Here is a 19,351-nt window from a genome sequence, read left to right as displayed (position 1 = left end):
GTATCAAGATTTATGACATACCAATATTACAGATGACTTATCCAGGTAAGTTTTAAAATAGATGCAAGAATTTCAGTCCAAATACCTTGCTGGAACTCAAAGAATAAGAACAGATACAGTCTACTAGGAAACTGATAAATAATTGATTATCTGTTAACTACATAAATTGGCCCTTCTCCAAAGGAAAAAAAAATATTTAAGACATTCATCTTACTGAATTATTATTGACAATACTACTGGTTCCACAGTTAGATTTATATTTTCTTTTATCCCTAAGACATACATGTTTATATATATAAAATATATTTCACATTTAAAAATTTCTTTACTTCATCCTTCTCTTAATCACCTTGAGATACCTCACTGTCATTTTATATTATTGTTTATCATCTATAGTTCCTAGAAAAGAAGTACCTTAAGACTTAGTTTCATTTTCCCTACTAACCCATAGAAAAGACTACATAATTATCATAATTATAAAATATTCTAAAAACATTTCCCAAGCATCAGTTATAAGCTTATAAACTCCCTCTCCTAGTTTAGGAATCTCATCTGCTTTCAACTGTATCTAGCTACATTAAAAACCTGGTATAGTTTATATTGTTGGTGTTTGTTTTTGCATGTAAGTGGCAATCCTATTAGACAAAATCATTTTGAGTTCCATTGTGTTTCAGTCTGTCAAGTTTATACTCAGTCTAGAGCTCCCTACTCTGGATATAATTTTATGAACATTGAATTTTTTTAGTCTGTAGAAATACCTATTGATTTATTTTTATTTTTTGCCTGTTTCAGTTTGTTGGTGGTGTGTTTTTTTTTTGTTTTTTTTTTTTTTTTTTTGAGGGGGAGTGGGAGAGACATAGGGAATGTTAGAACGTAGGGGGAACCACACGCCACTGGCAGCATTACAGCACTGGCATATTTAACTTAAACTGAAACTGTCTAGGCCATTTTTCTCCCATCATTTTATAAATGGCTAAGAATTGAATATTCCATTTTCTTTGTGATTTGGCAATTTATAGCAGAATAATAAATACCAGTTATGTTTTATATGTTAGCTCATGAACATGCAAGTATTCTAGATCATTTGCTCCTGAGTTACCAGAAATTTGAAAGTAACATTTATTTTTTTTTTTTAAATGTGAGTGCAACTTGCTTTTCACCCACTTAGTCATTCTTAATAAGGTCATGAATATTTATTTTAACATTTCAATTCCAGAGACTGAAATAGCCATATTTTAGTTACCATTTCATAAAGTTTAAATTTGGAAGTGAGCAATTTCAATTAATCTTGAAAATAATAACAAGAATCATTAAGTTCCTGACACTGAGTTTGACTATTACATGATTCCTCTTTCTACTCTGGCACCCTGATCATTGCCTTTCTCAGTCTTGACTCTTTGATTAATAAAACACTTATTTACCTCATTCCACACACCCTTAGCACTTGAGTAATGAGTTTAAAGAGCTTCTGATTTGTCAAGATTACTTTCTTGGAAAAAATAAAACATCCCTCTGCACTGGGCAGAAGTTGCAAGGCACCGTTTTTCCACCAAAGAGGAACTGAAATATGTTAACACTCTGAGTGCACTTGCTTAGCCATTGATTTTCTATTCACAGAACAAGAGAGATCCAGAACCTCTTGAACAATTTTCTCCCATTCTCTCCTCCGATTTTTCTTTTAGTATTATTTTTAATCAGCATCCATTTAATCTCAACCATTAGCTTTAAGAAATCCCTTTAAGAAATCCCTGTTTTTTAAGCAAGCTGTATTTCACAACCATAAGACATTAATTTCTTCTGCTGTCTACCACTTTCTTGATAAAGATTTTTTGTTCACCCGAATATAAAATTTCAGGAAAGGATTTTCCGTCTTCTGGGCATATATATTGGTATAATAGGTGTAGCATACCAAGAGACCATATACAAGACTATAATAGTCAACTACTATACAGGACACCAATTAAAGTAACCCATAGCCCTGAAAAAAAATGCTGACCCACGCCCTCACAAAAGCACAAGAAGTTTGGAAAAAATGGTAGATTAGAAGTCATTATCTTCATTTGTGCTATAACTATACTGGCTCAGACCTGTACCTGAAGAACAAACCTGACTTCTCTTCCAAATGTTCTTCAGTTTGCTTCCCCAGAAATCCACCTGGTCAACTCTGCTCATCCAAAAACTACTTGGCAACTAATCTTTGTAGTCAGGCCTTTGTGCCACAACTTTTTATGAACTGGTAGAAAATTACTTCCTTATGCCTAGTTTCAGCCCACACAGCTGGTATCACAGCATTACTCTTTTGTGTATACTCCTCAAGATGAGTCTTGTCTTCAGCAAGGTCCAACTGCAAAGACCATACCATTGACATTTTGTAAAACAGTGTTTTAATACCCAAAGTCTACTCCACTACATAAAGCTGAATTTCATAAAAATATCAGAATTTAAGCTCTTCATTTCTAAGCTCAAACATACCCATTTTTCTTGCTTTTGATATATTATGTATTTCAGACAGACATTATTCATGGATTTTATTATGCTCCTTCAGCTCCTGCACATACACACCCCATTTATCTGTAATCCCTGTTGTTAGGCATTCTGAATTATTTTTATTTTTTAGCTTACATTAATAGTTCTGTTTCTTACTACATAGCCCACAGAGTTAAAAAAAGCCTTCAACATTCATATCATCTGCGCTTTAAACTGTACCTTTCACCTCAGAATCACAGGGAGAAGCTCAGAAAAAAACAGGTTCAAGTAAATAAAATGTTAAATTCTGTCAGATTAACAAGTCACTAACTGTAAAGATCCAACAGCACCGAGTGTAGATCTCTTCAACAACAGTTAATAGCAATTTACTGAAAGCAACACCTGGGAACCCACAGACTTGACAGTCTGACAGAAGATACAGAAAGGATGGAAAGGCAACAAAATAGAAAGGACTTCGTTACCAATGCTGCCATCTGTTTTTAGTGCATCATAGGTGTTTTAAATAAAAAGTAGCTAAGATCTTTAAATCACAAATTTATTAGAACATATGTTGATGACACACCATGCACCAGTTACCCAGGTGGTATCAACCGCTCACTGAGACAATGTGGCCCTCACAAGATGAGGGGGACCAAGCAGCAACAGCTCTTGAGCACCTACAGGCCAAAAGCTGTCACCTATATTTAGGTGCAGGTATAACCTGCAAAGTCAAAGACCACTGCATCTCAGAATAAGTACAGAAATGGGATGCAATCTGCCTTTAAAAGTGGGTTCACAACCCCCTTAAGCCAACTGAAGTGTAGGTTTTTGCAGGCAAAGTATTAAGTGTAGAGACATGCAGTAAAACAGGTCAGTTTGCTGCAGATCACTGACCAGGTCACTCTTCCATTAGATTAGCTAATTAATCTGATTATTCTTGCAGCCATGTAAATGTGGCACAACACAAAATCAATAGTAGAAACATAGGTAGAAGGAAAAAGACCACCCTTCAGCAGCAGTCAGTCTTCACCCAAGTGTGTAACTGGTGCCATTTGTCACTTCAAGCCAGCGCAGACCCTGTAAAGTAGCAAATCAAACCACTGCCTCGTGCTTCTGCCCTACCAGTTCTTGTGCATCATTCAGACACCGCAGCATATGCTCCGTCTGAGAGTTAACCAAACAAAACAAGCCGCTTTACCTGCTGCTTGTTCCCTAAGCTCGTTCAACAAGTGGACGTACAAGGAGGTCCCATTGCTTGCGGGCAGGAGGGGCTCACGAGGACACATCCCTCTCCCACTCACTGATTCTCCTTCCCTCTGTGCTCACTCGGTGAGCACAGAACAGGAACCCTGAGGCAGTACTGAAACCCCAGCATCAAGCCATCCTGGTGATTATGACCTTCCTTGCAAAATCATTATAAAACATTCACAGATTATATTTATCTTCTGAAAGGGACATTTTTAGCATTATAAACACTGTGGTTCATTACAGTTGCCATGACCCCGCTACAATTAACCTTGGTTACATTTCCAATGCACAGGATCTATCACCGCCTTTTTTTTTTTTTAATAGTGAAGCCTGTTATTCAGGGTAAGAGAAAGCTATTTTAAAAAAAAGTAAAACAGTCACTGTGTATAAAGTTAAGGTTTTTTAACCATTTGTTTTAAAATCCTATTTCAGAATTTGTCCTTGTCAGTATAGAGGGTGCAATAAAGATCATTCCAGCCACAATAACAAGCAGCTTCAGAGGATAATAGAGCAAGACACCAGTATTACACATGAAAGTGCTTCAGACTAAGCTGAGTTCCCCTAAACACTTATCAACTTTGATTTAGACAGAAAAAAAAATAAACAAGACAATTATTTCATTTTCTATTTGCTATTTTGAACCAAATGTCCACATTCACAAGCCAACACATCTCTTTATACCACAAGGACTGATGAACTAAGGGTTGGTTTTATAGTTAAACTAATAATTGATAAGTACCTTTGTTTTTTTTTTAAATGAGCTCTTTGCTCTGAACATTGCTTTGATTCCTATTTACCAGTAATTTAGTGCAGTTGATTCTGTAAGCTCTTCAACATAGCATTTTACTTCACAAGTACACTGCTTGGAGTCAATGGAACCAATCAATTGCAAAATCAGGCACAGCAGTTTTGTTGAGAATTAAGTTATCTGCAACATTAAACCATGGTGCGAGAAGTGGTAAATTCCTTGCTGACGGAAATGGCCACTTTACTTGTGCTGTGGAGAGAACACTAATGCTGAGACTTGTTTACATGTACTATGAGATGGCAAAGCAGCCAGATTTTGACCTAACTTTTTCAAGTTTTTTTTTAAAAAAACACTTAAACATGCAGATTAAGTTAAACCATTTGTGATACTGAAATATCACAACATCAACTTTACGCTCAAGCTATTCCTTTCCTGCTTAAATTACTATATTTAAAAGAATAAGTTCCTGCTGTAAGAAAAGAGATGAAAATTGGAATTCTTTAAAACTCTGCTATGATTCTCTGCAGTGCTTGCTGTAGACGAAGCAGAAGCAGCAATGTACAGAAGGACCTGGAAAATGACTACGTTACACCATTCACTGAGTGGAAGAAAAGTTAATTTCATACAGGGTCAGCTATCTCATTGGCACTGCTTTTCTGGTTTTGTTCCATCTGGAGTATGGTAATTCCTGTTCTTTTTCTCTTTTGTCGCGTATTACCAGTGACTAAATTATGTTAGACATATGCAGGTGGCTCTCATTGGCATCAGTAGACACAAGCTTTCATCTGAGGGAAATGCTGATTTTTACGAACAGCAAAAGACACTCATTGGTCTTAAATTAAGAAACAGGTGTGGCACACATCAGTATTCAGACACATCTGTGATATGTAAAGTAAGCAGAATAGATTTGAGAACAAGAACATGTGCCTGTTCTGTGGCAAATGCAAACTGTGGTGAGTCCAGCTAAACTAAAGCAATTATTTGCCCAATGAAGCAATGCAAGCTTACTCCAGCTGTTAACAATCCACAAAGCATACTCAAAGCAGTGGTTTTGTAACTTATCAGCGGAGAAACAGATCACAAGGAGTTATACTCTCACTGGCAAAAGTTCAGATCCACCAGCACAGCTGAGAAATAAAGATGAATCCAAACAAAGCAGTGAGGCATCAGGACTTGCAAAGCTGAATGCAGGGACATGGGGTGGTCAAGAGAGCTCCCGAGTAACTGATTTGCCAGAGGCTGAAGTCACTGCTGCCCTTTGCAAATCAATGGTCTCTCTCAAAGCACTTCTTGACCAAGGCTTTGGTTAATTCTTGAAATCTGACTCGTCTGCCTGTATTTTGCATACCAATAGTCACTAGCATATACTCAAATTTCTTACATACCTGTACACACACTGGAGGTATGATGCCATGACATATTTGCAGATTACACTGCTGATCGTAACAGCTAGCAAGGGCAAAAAAGTTCTTTGCATAAAGCAGCCTTGTCAGTGTGCGGATCCTAAGGGCAATTTATGACCACAGAGGCCAAGCTTGTCCTCCTTTGTAGTAGATAAAGTTGAGCAAGTATTTAACCAGGTCAAAAGCAACTCACCTCATTAAATTCCACACACACGCACCACTTCTTTCTCTCCCTGTTCCTTGCTTATTCTCTCAGAATATGCTTTCTGGAAAAAGAATAAGGTATGCTCATTTCATGGGATATGCACCAATTGTTTTTTTTTTTTTTTTTTTTTTAAGGTCAGCTAATATTTACGAGGTTTTCAAATGAATCTGCTGTTTTATTAGGTGAGATGCCTGTCCCTGGCATGTCTCAAAGCAAAACAAAAAAATCGCGAAACCCCAGCCTGTGCTCCACAAACACTCCCAGCCACCCTTTCCTGGCACAAAGGGGCCTTGTACATTCAGTGGTACATTGATGCTCCAGTGCTCTATCATGTACTTCTTCCACAGGAAAGTTCATGATCATAAGAATGGGCATGTGAACAAATCCAGCTAAGAATTAACCATAATACAGGCAAAAAGCAGACAATATAATCTTAACTTCTTCACAGTTCTTCTAACATACCCAAGCTGGAAAAAAAAATATTGCTACTCCAACCTTGAATAGACAGTATTTTACTGCCCATACCATCAGCCCAGCATCAAGTTTCTGTCCATATATCTTCCCTTCCTTATATTCCCATTGTTTTAATTTCTGATTTTCCTAAACAGCAAACCCAGCAAGTCTTTTCCATCTCAACCCTAATATATCAACATATTTTATGAAATGCAAAATACATTTAGTTTTATGTGCTCCATTTTTAGTAGCATTTGCAAGCAGATGCCAGTATGGATCCAGATGAGTGATGCATACCACTGACCCTGCCCATAGTCTAAAATTATTTCCCATTTACCCAAGTAAAATGGAACAGGGAGAGAGAAAGACTACAATAACAGCCTATTAAATTAAAACAAAGCTTCTACATAACGTTTGGTGCCACCACCACAAGTATGTAGATTTCCCAGTGGCTTATTGAACTTAAAGCAATTATGGTCTTACTCATTTTCATCAAAACTGAAGATTGTTTCTGGCCTGTAGGTTCTCTGCCATACTTTCAGTTTTCTTGACTGTGTCATGTCCCCCTCCCTCCTTCCCCCCCCTCCCCCCCCCCCCCCATAACATTTCCCATCTTTACAAATTTTTGCAGAAGAAATCCATTCTGTAAAGCTTCCCCCAGCGAAACTTCTGCATAGGACAGTAGGTTAGACCTAAGCCCTTCTGTCTTTCCTAAACATTCATACTGTTGATTGCACATCTTTTATTTTAAGGTCTCCAGTTGAGCCTGTTACAGCAGTAGGTTTTTCTTCTGTATTAACCATCCAGAACAACAACAAAAAAAAACCCTGTAAGTTTAAATCACTGTTTCCAGTCAATTAACGTGATTACCCTAAGAATCACTATATTAACTAACTATCTTTCCAAACGGGTCAGCAGTAGGAAAAAACCAGCAGAAATGGAGGAACAAATGGGGAAGAAAAACATTATTTGATACAATTGAGTACTTTCACAGTAAGATTAATTATCTGTATTATAAAAAAGATCCAACACTAGAAATATTTACCTTTAGGGATAGGCTTAAACACACAGATCTGATGAGTAAACAAAGCCCTCTCCTTCTAGCTTGACTGCCAAATACAAGGGTTGTCCCCCTCATACCCAAACTTCCACCAGGTCTCTTTTTTATCCTTAGGCAGCATAGGCAAACCAGACCTCAGATGCTGTTCGTTTAACTGCTAAGATGAGCGAACAGCAATAATCAAGTGATGAGTTGGAAGCAGTGTCCACAGCAACATTTTGTACCTCACTATCTATGAAAAGAAGGACAGTAGCAATCAAAGCATTTCTGTTCCCACTGGTGGAAGAGAAGAGAAGAGAGATCAACAAGCAGCCCGCTGCAATCTGTAACATGCTTTAACAAACAGTACCGTATCAACCATCATCACTGGAACTCTTCCCATTAATTCAAAGGCCAAGATAAGGCTTTAATAAAATATATAAAGGAATGCTCTTAGCCACCACAATCTCCTCTGATGAAATTGTCGACTAAAGCTTCTATTGGTTCTCACTGCCATTCTGCCATTAGTTCAGTATCGTCAAGTGAGGCAGCTGGACTCTGTTCTGGCTCATGCAGCTTCATATCTAATTAAGTTTCATTTATAGAATCAAACTCCTCCAGTGGTTATAACCTTGTAGAAAACAGAGTCATTGACTTGCAGAAGTCTTTTTACTAGTATTTGTGACAAAGAAAAATACCTACTTTTATACTGTCAGTTTTCAAGGCAAATTTGCACTACTAGGTCATTCACCACAGTCACTCTGTGATATGGAATTATTCCTTAATATGTAGCTTCAACTCTTTCCCAGAGATTTATTTTGGCAGCACAGGTGGCCCTTGCTTTCTATATTCAGCAGCTCTTATGCTGATAATGGAAGAGTTGCTGGAAGCCTTTAATGGAAGAGGTAAAGTTACACTCTCCTTCTGAAATACTGCATCAAGTTCCCAGTTCTCAGTTCACCAGAAATAAGAAGGCAACAATTTATGCTTGAACTTTTTTTAACACACAAATTAGTACATTACACAAATTAGTAATTACTACATTATTGGAGACAGTATTATATTAGAAAACTAATTTTAAACTATAAGTGGAATCTTTCATTTGTACATTTGTGACCACAAGCAAGCCATAAATACATTTTTGGTGAAAACAGTATTTTTTTAAGTAAATAAAATACAAATGTTGCTGCCATGATATTTGCTAACTTTCTAATTCACGTTCCTGAATATTTTAACCAAAAAACAACAGAAAATAGAATGGTGACTAAATGTGCATTTTATTTTATATATAAAGAAATAAGTCAAAGTATCTTATATTGTAGAAACAGAGAGTAAGGGGACACTTAAAAAATGGTAAATAGACAAATATTTTTTAAAAAAAATCAGTCAAGAGAGCCACAGTCCCTGGTGTGCTCTTATTTTCATAACTGCATGGGGAAACCAGATGATGAAAAAGCTTCAGACTTCTCAAATTTCTGGAATGATCAATACTTTATAAAAGAGGTTTACCAGAGCATTCAACACAAAGCCAATTTTAATAAAGCTGTTTGTCCCCAAGGAGGTCATTAACTGAATATAACTATTAAAGAATTTGATTTTTAATATTCAATTGCAACAGTGTAAAAATTAGGAAAATAATTCTTGAATTATGATTTTTCCTACATCCTCACTGATGAAGTTTTACACAAGTAAAATATTTCCCTTTTTAGTTTGATTTTCCCCATCTTCAAAATAAAGGTGCCTACACTAAAGCAGAAGTGTTGTGAGAACAAATTAATCTACACAGAGCTTTGGACATCTTACATTTCAAACCTCTCGATACATCCTGCTAGATTAATCTTATTATCCTTTTCTAAATATAAGTAAGTGTTAAATCAGAAAATCTACCAATATTTGAAATCATTTGGATAAGGGATAGGTTGCTTTATTATTTTTTTTAAATTCTCTGTAGAATATTAGCTAAACATCAAATATAATTTGTGGTAATAAAAGGACTTAGTATCTCAAAATCATATACTTAACACATTAACACCATAATCCTTTTACATCCCAGGCTATACATAGACATTAAAGTCATCTGCTAATTAATCACAGATTAATGACAACACACAAATCTGACCGAGCTGGAAAACCAGCCAGTACAGTCATACATCACTTATCACCTTTCTGCAGTCAGTTCCAAGTGACACAGACACTTGCTAAGACAGGGAGACGTTTAATGCAAAAGCTACGTGTTATGACTGACATGTACAAGCAAAAATACTACATCCAAATATATTCACAATTTCTCTTCAAAAAGTTTTAGTTCGGTCATGACATGATAGATCTTCATGCAAACAATGTGAACCGAGTCAGGAATTTGCAAATTCATACTCTTGGAAGATATTGTGGGATTTGTTCTCATTTTTTTATTACCACTACACAATTTTCTTTGACTGCAACATGTCTGGCATTAATAAATTCCTGCTGTTTGATGCAGGCTAATGAGGCCTAGTGCCCACTTTAATATTTCAAATAAGTTATGTCTTATGGTTGAGTCAATAAGAAGTATCCAGAGGCACTAGAAACACTTAACTATTGCAACAGAGTTGTATGAGGGCCAATTTACTTTGCTTCCCTAGTGTCTCTGAGGAAATCACTCCCTTCTGTGTCATTTTCCTGTTTTAGCTTTATTTCAGGGTCTTCATTCTCTACAGGACAACATATTAGAAAAGCACTTTTTCTATGTTTATTTAAAATATGAATACTAGTAGCCTAGCAGCATTATTTTTTTTTAAATTAAATACAATGCTGAATTAAACAAGCCATTTTAACAAGCAAATTATAGAGTCTGACGGTGAGTATTAAAAGTGTACCGTATTACAGGTATTAGGGTGAGACATATTGGCAGATTTTAGTAAAACATTAGTTACAGGAAATGAAATAATATCTAACGGTAGATAGCGACTTTGAAAATCTGTATTGGCATAGCTGCTTTGAAGATAACTTAGGCATGTCCTGATGCAACTTTGAGATGTTGCTTCTAAAATATAACCGTTGGCATTGACAATAGTCCAGAAATGCCCTGAGCACATGGAACTCTCAGGAGAGCACCAGCCCTGGAGCTGCACAAGCACCTCCTCAACAAGTGAGATCAAACTTCCAAGAACCCACTATGCTGATATGTCTGGCAGCCAGCGCTTGGGGTTTTAGCTTTGCTGGAAGTACAGGATGATTCTGCGTTTGGAGAAGGGACCTGGGCATTGTCAAGGGCAGAGCTCATGGGGCTTCTTCCGCTGAGAAGATGGAAGCATCTATCAAGTTACTGCCAGCACAGGGGCTATCAAAAGCACCAGCCATGTTTTCCTTGGAGGTGCTGTGCTTATTACCAGCTTGTGATGGTACAACCAGAAAACACTGTCAGCTACTTTTGATCCAGCACAACAACATTTATCCCTACCTAAGGAAGAAAAGTAGCTGACCACTTGAGGTGGATTCCTCAGGAACTGTTACAGGCTGATGCACTCAATTACTAGCTGTGGGTATATTTCAAGAAGGGGGAAGCTGTTCAGGTTGCAGTCCTGTTGGGCTGAAAGTCAAGTTTTACAGACATGTTGCATTAGCCATTGCTGTTGGGGGAACCTCTATTTCAGAAACAGTAGGGTGAGACTGCTCATATTTGACGTCATTTAGGAAAGTAACAGATATGTTGCCCATATACTAGCAGCAGTGAGCACCTACTAAACTACTGGTGACAGAAGGGATGGTGAGATGAGTTATATGACTAGAACATGAAAAATTATTTGACTTTTCGGGGGTGGGGTTGCTTGTGTGTTTTTTTGCTGTTGTGGTTTTTGTTTTTGAGAAAGAGATAGTACTTCTGTAATGAAGAGGGTAATATTCCCCTGAAGATACCTTGAGTATTTCTGACAGCCCTAAAAAGCAAGCCAACATACCAATGAATCCCCAAATCCCTTTTGCCAGATCTGCTTACACCGCCAGAAGACTGTTCTCATCAGCACCAGCAGAACATCATTGGTGCTTCTGAAGCAAAGACCTCTTGCACACAAATTTAAAAGTATACCCAGCAAGAAAGACATAATTAATATTCAAATGGCAGACACAGCCATAGGCAAACTAAAACAGCACCACTAGCAACAGTGTAAGTATTGTGTAACATCATTACACTTCTCACAGCATAACCAGCAACAAGCGTTTCTAACCCAGATAAGCATAAGTACCAGGAATTGTAAAGGGGCAAACAGACTTTTGATAGACTTGCAGAAATAGGATACGGTGAGACAAGTGCAAGTAGTAAAATCTGCAAAGTAACAAAGGATGTGAGATCTATGAAAGACGTTCTGCTGGACGACTTTGGATTCGCTGTTCAAACAGGGAAGATGTTTGGTGAAACCAGAATAAGTCCCCCAGATGAAATGAAATACATCAAAGGAAATGAGATCATACTAATTTTGGGAAAAGGAAGATACAGTACTAATAATGAATGAGGAATGAAAGATGACATGACACTGGTTTCTGTTCAACCTTCCCTCCTTTAAAAGAGCTCCCAAGCAGGTTCATGCCCATCTGCAAATAATACCACCAAGAACTTGCAGCCATCAGTGTCAGTTAAGTGCCATCCCCTTTATCGGGCTGAATACTTGCAGATGAATCAAAATAGGTTGTAATGGACTAACTGCATGAATAAGGATTAAGACCTAGCCATTGGCAATATGTATTGTTAATGAACATCAATTAAAGAAAATGCTGTTTTCAGGGTTGAAACTAAATGGTTTTCCTAACCATTCCCACTGCAGCACTGTAATGCATTTGTGTCTCCACACTAGCTTTGTTTTAAAGCAGAAATATTAAAATTCCTGATAGAGTTTCAACTTCTTGATGGGGAAACAGTAGCAAAAAGTTCCTTCTTCAGTTTGAAGAAAAGTCAGCAAAGAGTTCAGAAATAACTTATTCTGTATAGAAAAACATTCATCTTCATTTGTACTCTAAAATGCTCCAGCAGAAAGGAAAAATACACACTCTGTAGCCTGACAGATGTTAGAGTCCTTGGTCAGGCTGTGACAGATCTAGATTTAAAGGACTGCTTTGTCTCAATCAGAGCACAGATTGCTTGGATTCTCTCAGGAATCCCAAGCCAATAAACAACCCAATAGACTGAAAACAGACTTGATATTTCTCTCAAAGCTGCTGACAAAGATGAAAGTAAAAGTAACAGGTCTCCATGAAAACTTTTGACTTAACAGAAAGTTTATCTGTAAGTTCATACAATTTGTAAATGAAAGCAGAAGCATTAGGTACCGATCACTAAAGAAAGTGATAACCGATTTATGTTTTCTCTGTGTTGTCGGTACAAAGAAAAAGTTTCAGACCAGTTAAAGAATCAGTTTCTGTTCCTTAAGTGAAACTGTCATCATCTGAAATCTGAGTAGGATATTTAGTGTACTTGATACTCTATAGTGTATACACTGAAAAATAGGCATACTCTATAGTTATACACAGAGACAGTTAAGTAGCCAGTTTACTCAACTCTTAAGTTTAAGAGTAAAATTTTAACAACCTGCCACGATAACTCCACAAACTAATCATTACAAGCCCTTTCTACCCTTCCCACATGCAATGAGTTGCCATGTAACAGTCCAAAGGAGAACTAATATTACAAAGTGTAATACAGCGAGAATTACTACTGAAAGTGGAGGAAGTTTTCTTATAAAGGACAAAACTGCACTGAAATGTACTGTTATTAAAAACCCTTTCTTTGCTAAGAACTGATCTGGCCTAAACCTGCTGAGCAGTAGGACCTGACAGAACATCCCGAGCACATTTCCAAGCCACCTCTCATTGCAGTGAAGGAGCTAAACTGAATGCCAAGATGGGGATAAATAAGTCAGTGGAGATACATCCACGTGCATTATGACACGTGTACATTATATATGACACATCATGACCTTAAGTTAAGCAAACTGGAAGACGAAGGGATTCCCCCTCTCCATACCCCTTGAGACTTTCCACTTGTCACTTGCAAGGACAAGTCACGTTTTGCCCCTTTGCAATATATATATATATATATATATATATATATATATATATATATCTTTTTTCTCCAAGGCAAACACTTCACTGTAACACAGTGAACACATGAAGCCACTGCCAACATGCACAAATGTCTTTTGTCAGGTATGATTCGGGGGAAAACTGATGGGCAGGCACAGGCAAAGAAAGAAACCTTGTGCGCTTCAATGAATATTCATTACATCCTCTAATTTATTATCATGTTTACAGCCAAAACTGCCAAGCAAATTACATTCTACATAAGATCCCGAGGGGGTTTTCATTTCCACAGCTTGGACTGGTACCAAAATAAAGCACATTAGAGAAATTGCAATGAGAGTCATTAATATTTAATGGACTAGTAACAGCAGTGCTCCTCATCACAAAGAGGCAGGGCAGGGGAGGGATGGGAAGGATCACTCAGAACTTTGCTCCACAAAATCCTTTTCATTAAACAGGCTGAATTCAAGCAGAAAATGGTCCAGGTGGCTTTAAAAAAAATTAGAAATTACCAACTAATATTTTTTTTCCGGGAGATAATGGACAGTGCACAGGAGAAACTAACATTACAGAAGCAGCACAAAGAATTTGAAACTGCCCATGTATCAGAAAGTATGAGGTGGAGGAAATCTGAAATAATCAGTGTTTGGCAAGTGTAAGCAAGTCAGTCAAGATGACAACTGATATTTCCAGTTCCTAGCACAGGAAGAGTTTCAACCTGCCATGACAAGGGGATGGAACCAAAACACAGGCATCCAGCAGCAGGCAGGCCTTTGCCACACTAACACCAATGGCAGGAACTCCTAACATTTTCCCTACTGATTCAAGATGGACCGCAGAAGCCACACAATCAAGGGTAAGGGATGCATCTTCTCAAGAACTTATTTTCTAAAGAAAGCGAGCATCAAAAACTGCAAAAAACATAGGGAAAAATATTACTGCATCCACAATCCTTTCATATTCTTGTAAATAAAGCTGTGCTTTCAGATTGCAATTGCAACTATGACATATCCTCTGAGCACCAGCGAAGGATGATGAAGGCCATCACATTGCAGACAACCTCCCTTTCCACAGAAAGGCTCCATTCCTTACAGGGCTCTCAGGCATGTGGTCTAATTCTTTGGGTGGTCCTTTGGGGACCCAGGAGCTGGACTTGATGATCCTTGTGGGCCCCTTCCAACTCAGGATATTCTATGACTCCCTATTACTGCCTTTGCCCCTCCTCCACTGTTTCGGTGTTGGTATTCTAAACAATTGGATCATTCCAACTGCTTGGTCCCATGCAGACAAGCTCTGGCATGTTGGTTTGGTGCCTTTTTCATTCAATCTCCTAATCAGTAAGTTCCCATAATACACTCAAATGACTTGAGATACCATTTCCAGTATTCATCCACCATTTTTCTTTTCCCACTTACCTTATACCTCCCTATGGAAAGGATACAAGTCTGGAGCTGTAGGCGCTTATCTGTCTGCTGGACACCCTTCTCTCTGTTAATGCCACCCTCTACAGCAGGTAAATTCTCCCCAGTAAACATGACTGGAAAGGCTGGGGTTTCATCCAACAAGTAACTGTTTTAGACTACCACAGAAAACTTAAAACCTTCACAAACCCTGCTTCTCAGGGCATTAGACACATCTCAGAGAGCTAAAGATTGGGAACAGCAGGAGACACTCTAAATGGCAATGCTTCCTAAGCAAAAAATATCTTCTAGGATGGCACAGAGCAGAATTCACATCATGTTTTTCTTATCTTCTCGTATGACTGTTAATATCTTGTTTATGATGTAGTTTTCCAGACTGCTCGGAAGATTTCACAGCTGGTATGGCTGCCAGTGGAGCTCACAAAGGCGGCTACAAAAAGCACACAGGTCACTGCAAGTTAAGCAATGCAGGTCCCTGGCATCCTTTTGTCATACATTTCACTCCTGCAAGATAAAAGTTTCAAATTCTAAGGAAGAGAAAGAAAAACTGAAAAAAAAAAAGATGCTTTGCCAAGTAGGAATGCATTAGCATAAATAGGCAAGAGATGACAAAATAATTTCTTCTTAGGCAGAGGAGACTAAACTCTGCAAGTTCCCTGGGGTTTACAAACCCCAGGCAGTACTGCTGCCTGCGTTCATTCCCAGTCAGAAAGCTTTCATGCTTTACAAACATTAAAAAGCATGCAGTACGGAGACAATTAAAAGATACCAGAGACTCAAACCTGTGACTCCCCTAAACCAAGAGCTGTAGAACAGGTGCTCACTGGAGATACTCTCCTGGAAAGAAACAGGTGGCAGTGGACAGACAGCAGGCAGCACAGGCATCAGCATTCAGCTTATGCTTCCTACACCCAGCCAAAAAATATGAATAATGCAGGAAAATGAGAAAATTCAAGACAGAGGATTAGACCATTCATCTTCAACCTTATAATTATCTATCTTTCTGACTAATAGTTTTGGAGAAGGGAAAAGAGCTGGCGAATAAATGCACCTAGCTTCTCAACCTCACATACTGAGGCACAAATTAAGTAACTCAAATCCCGGAGAATGATCTTGTGTTGTGATGAAGATACATTGGACCGGGTAGAAGAGGTGTCAGAGAGCTACTGCATCTGATTAGAATTGATTATTAGAGCACGTTACAGGGAACATGACGAGTCTTTCAGAAATATACTGATTTCCCATGGAAAAAGCCATCAATATATCAAATTCTCAGATAATGATTATCAGCAGCAAATTAATATAAAGAAAAATTACCCTTCAGAGTGAAGTTTTCATTCGTCATTTACTTTAGATAGGCATGGCACATGAGGAATGTTTGTGTATAAAATGTTCCTGGTCTAGCAGTACATTCTTGGGAGGGCTAGACAGAAGTTAGGTCAAGGTTACGATTAGGAAAAAGCATTTGAGAATAGGTGTCAACTACAAGTCCCTTCCGGCTCCACTTTTAGCTATGATTGAGGGCAGCATGATGTAGCCTGGGGCCGATACAGAGAGGGACAAACCAACCAGGATTTGCTGCTGCTTGCCAGGTAACTACACAGGGAAGGCTAACTGCGCTCTACCTTAGCTGAGTGTGTGTGTAGGACAAACCATGATTAACGCCCAAAGTCAAACCTGACAGCAGCTATTACATAGTAGATTACACAGAAACATAATGCAAAATTACCAGGCATCTCTCTTAATCAAGCCTCTCTCCTGAACAGTGATCAACACTAATCCCATTGTCATGCTATTATATTAGTAGGCTCAATAAGCTTTCAATTCCCCCACGCCATTTGCATGTACAAAGCTGATGGCTCCTGGCCATTTGGCACATCAAAACTATAGGGACAGAATTCAGACTTTTCCTACAGGTCCTGACCACTAAATCTGTCGGAAAACGAAATCTTAACAGTATATCCCTCAACACATGCAGCTGAGAAACCATTCAGCCTTCTCCACAGATAGCAGCAACAGAACACACTGAGCTAGCACCAACTTGACAATCTGCATTGTACTTGCTGGGTATTTACACCAGAGTGCTTAAACAAGCAAAATGATTGCAGCCACACCACTTAGTTGGCTAAATCCAAATTAAAATTTATGCAAACAAGTGTTGTTTAAGGGAGACTTTATTCCAAATTGAAATTTTATTGTTTTGTCCGGTTATATGCCAAAAAGTTGCTGCAAAATATTTGGAAAAAAATATGAAAAATGTTCTGTAGTTCATACTAATATGGACTTGAATAAAACACACCTAATCTCTAAATGCTAAACATTCATAGCTCACAGATGCTTGTTTTGCTGCTTATGTTTTTTCTTCTGTTTTGTTTTTAATCCAAGTTACTCTTGGAATAATATTTAAGAACACTACAAAAGCAGCTTCTAGTAAGAGGAAATTCGTCAAAAGTTTCTGCTGGAAAAATAAGTACTTAAGAAAATAAGAGTAAATAGACTGGAAACTATCAACTTTTCTGATTTTAAAACACCAGGAAAATATTTTTAATTATTTCTGTGATTAAAAAGGTCACCAACAGTTAACAATGTGGATACTAGATACTAGACATTTGTGTTTACACCTTTAAGAAACCAGTTGCAAGGCAGTAATTAGCCTGCAAATAAGAACAATTTATTAATATACAATCCAACTCAACTTAGACAACTACAATTTCTATTTCATTTCTAGAGATATTTACAACCAAAAATAGGATTCACCATACCATAAAGTTAAGCATGTAAAAAAAATTAAGGTAGTATAAATCATTTGGCAGATGATTACACCCCTTACATAGCCTCTAACGGAACAGGAGGAAGCATTACAACTTAGGCCAGATGCTAAACTTTGAGTTAGGTATATTTAGATGGCACAAATCATGCCATGAAATAGCAATTTCAGTACTGATTGGCAGTTTCCTTCTTCAGGCCTTTTGCAGCAGAACAGTTGTGTTATGCAAGTATAACCTTACACCTCTCCAGAAGAGGAAAGCAGTTCAGTCATAAACAAGGCATAGCATGCCTGAAGTGAATCAAGCTGGGGTAACCAGCTCGAATAAGAGGCACTTCGTTCAAAGATTTTTTTCTTAACTGCTTTAGAAAAAGCTTGTCTGATCCCCAGATCTTAAAATTCATGAACATCTCCATGTTAACCCATCATGCTAGGCTTCATGTATACAATGAAGCTTCGTGCAGCCAATGCAACTCTCAGATTCAAACCTCAGTGAACTACAAAAAATACTTGACTATCATCCCATTCTGAAGCTTTGGACAACAGATGCTTAACTCTCTGTAGTCAAATAACACTGGCCTTAGGTCCCTACCTAGTGCAAGAAAATTCCAGCTATCAGGTATTCCAGCACTCAATAGCACTTCATTATTTTCTCCTTTAACTCTACTCTCCCTACTCCTTTTTGCTTCCAAGGTTCATTTGGACCATAAGAGAGAAGCACCTAACAGCACCTAAGAGCCAAAAGTTAAATCATTTCTCTTGTTCTGTACAGGGTTATGAAAAAAACAAAAAAGCCCAACCCAACATTTAAAACCCTGCAGAGAAAGGAAAAGTTGGGCTGGGATTGTTCACTGGTGTCAGGGCAATGGGCAACCAGCCCCGAGGACCCCCAGCGTGTTCAAGGTCTCTCATCTTTTCACAGCTTATCAATGGAGAAGTGTCAAATATGCATTTGTAGCCTTCAAAAAAGAGAAATCTGGGTGTTTCAGATAAGCCACCAGTAGCAGGTCTCTGCAGGTACTGTGCTGCACTGCTCAGCAAATGAAAGAAAACCCTCATAAGGCAGACAGACACTTCCCATCCTTGGAATGGCTTTTTTTTTTTTTCTTTTCATCCCTTCTTTGGGCAGTCAATCCATGCAACGCTACAACTGACAGCACTGAAGCACATAGTTTAGACACTCAACACCTAAGGAACCATAAAGGACAACGAAGGTGTTCTCAGAGCACGCTGCTGGTTCTGAGACTGGTTATATTTGTAATGACTGAGGCTGCAAACGTACAAGTGTGGTGAAGCAAGTTTGACCGGTCTCAGCTTGCTCCTGCCAGATATACATTCATGTAATGCCAAGCATTCTCAGTACCAGATTAACAAGACAAATCACTCAAATTTTCTAAGCTTACAGAAGTCTGAGAAAAGACAAAGGCAGCCACAGAAATCAACCTCCCTTATCCTTGGAGAAAGCTCCTTTCCTGCATCCTGGAAGTTATAACCATCAGGAAGCTCCTGCTGGCTTTTGTCTGTATTATAGCATTTCTTTTCTTCCTTGTCAA

The 19,351-nt window shown here is 38.1% G+C and overlaps 1 protein-coding gene across 14 annotated transcripts in view; it reads right to left on the bottom strand.

Annotated features, from left to right (window-relative positions):
• LRRC4C (leucine rich repeat containing 4C) overlaps window positions 1-19,351 on the bottom strand; it is a 741,859-nt gene that overhangs the window by 452,356 nt on the left and 270,152 nt on the right. For 2 of the 14 annotated variants that reach the window (XM_066997152.1, XM_066997156.1), the window contains exon 5: window positions 6,059-6,131. The exons of the other annotated variants lie outside the window; for them this stretch is intronic. The gene's annotated coding sequence lies outside the window, so the exon portion shown is untranslated. The remainder of the gene's footprint in view (window positions 1-6,058; window positions 6,132-19,351) is intronic. 14 annotated transcript variants of the gene reach the window in all.

The sequence above is a fragment of the Anser cygnoides genome, chromosome 5, assembly GCF_040182565.1.
Source record: "Anser cygnoides isolate HZ-2024a breed goose chromosome 5, Taihu_goose_T2T_genome, whole genome shotgun sequence".
Lineage (NCBI taxonomy): Eukaryota > Metazoa > Chordata > Aves > Anseriformes > Anatidae > Anser > Anser cygnoides.
The sequence above is the reverse complement of the archived record's forward strand: the minus strand, read 5'-3'. Positions and strand labels throughout refer to the sequence as shown.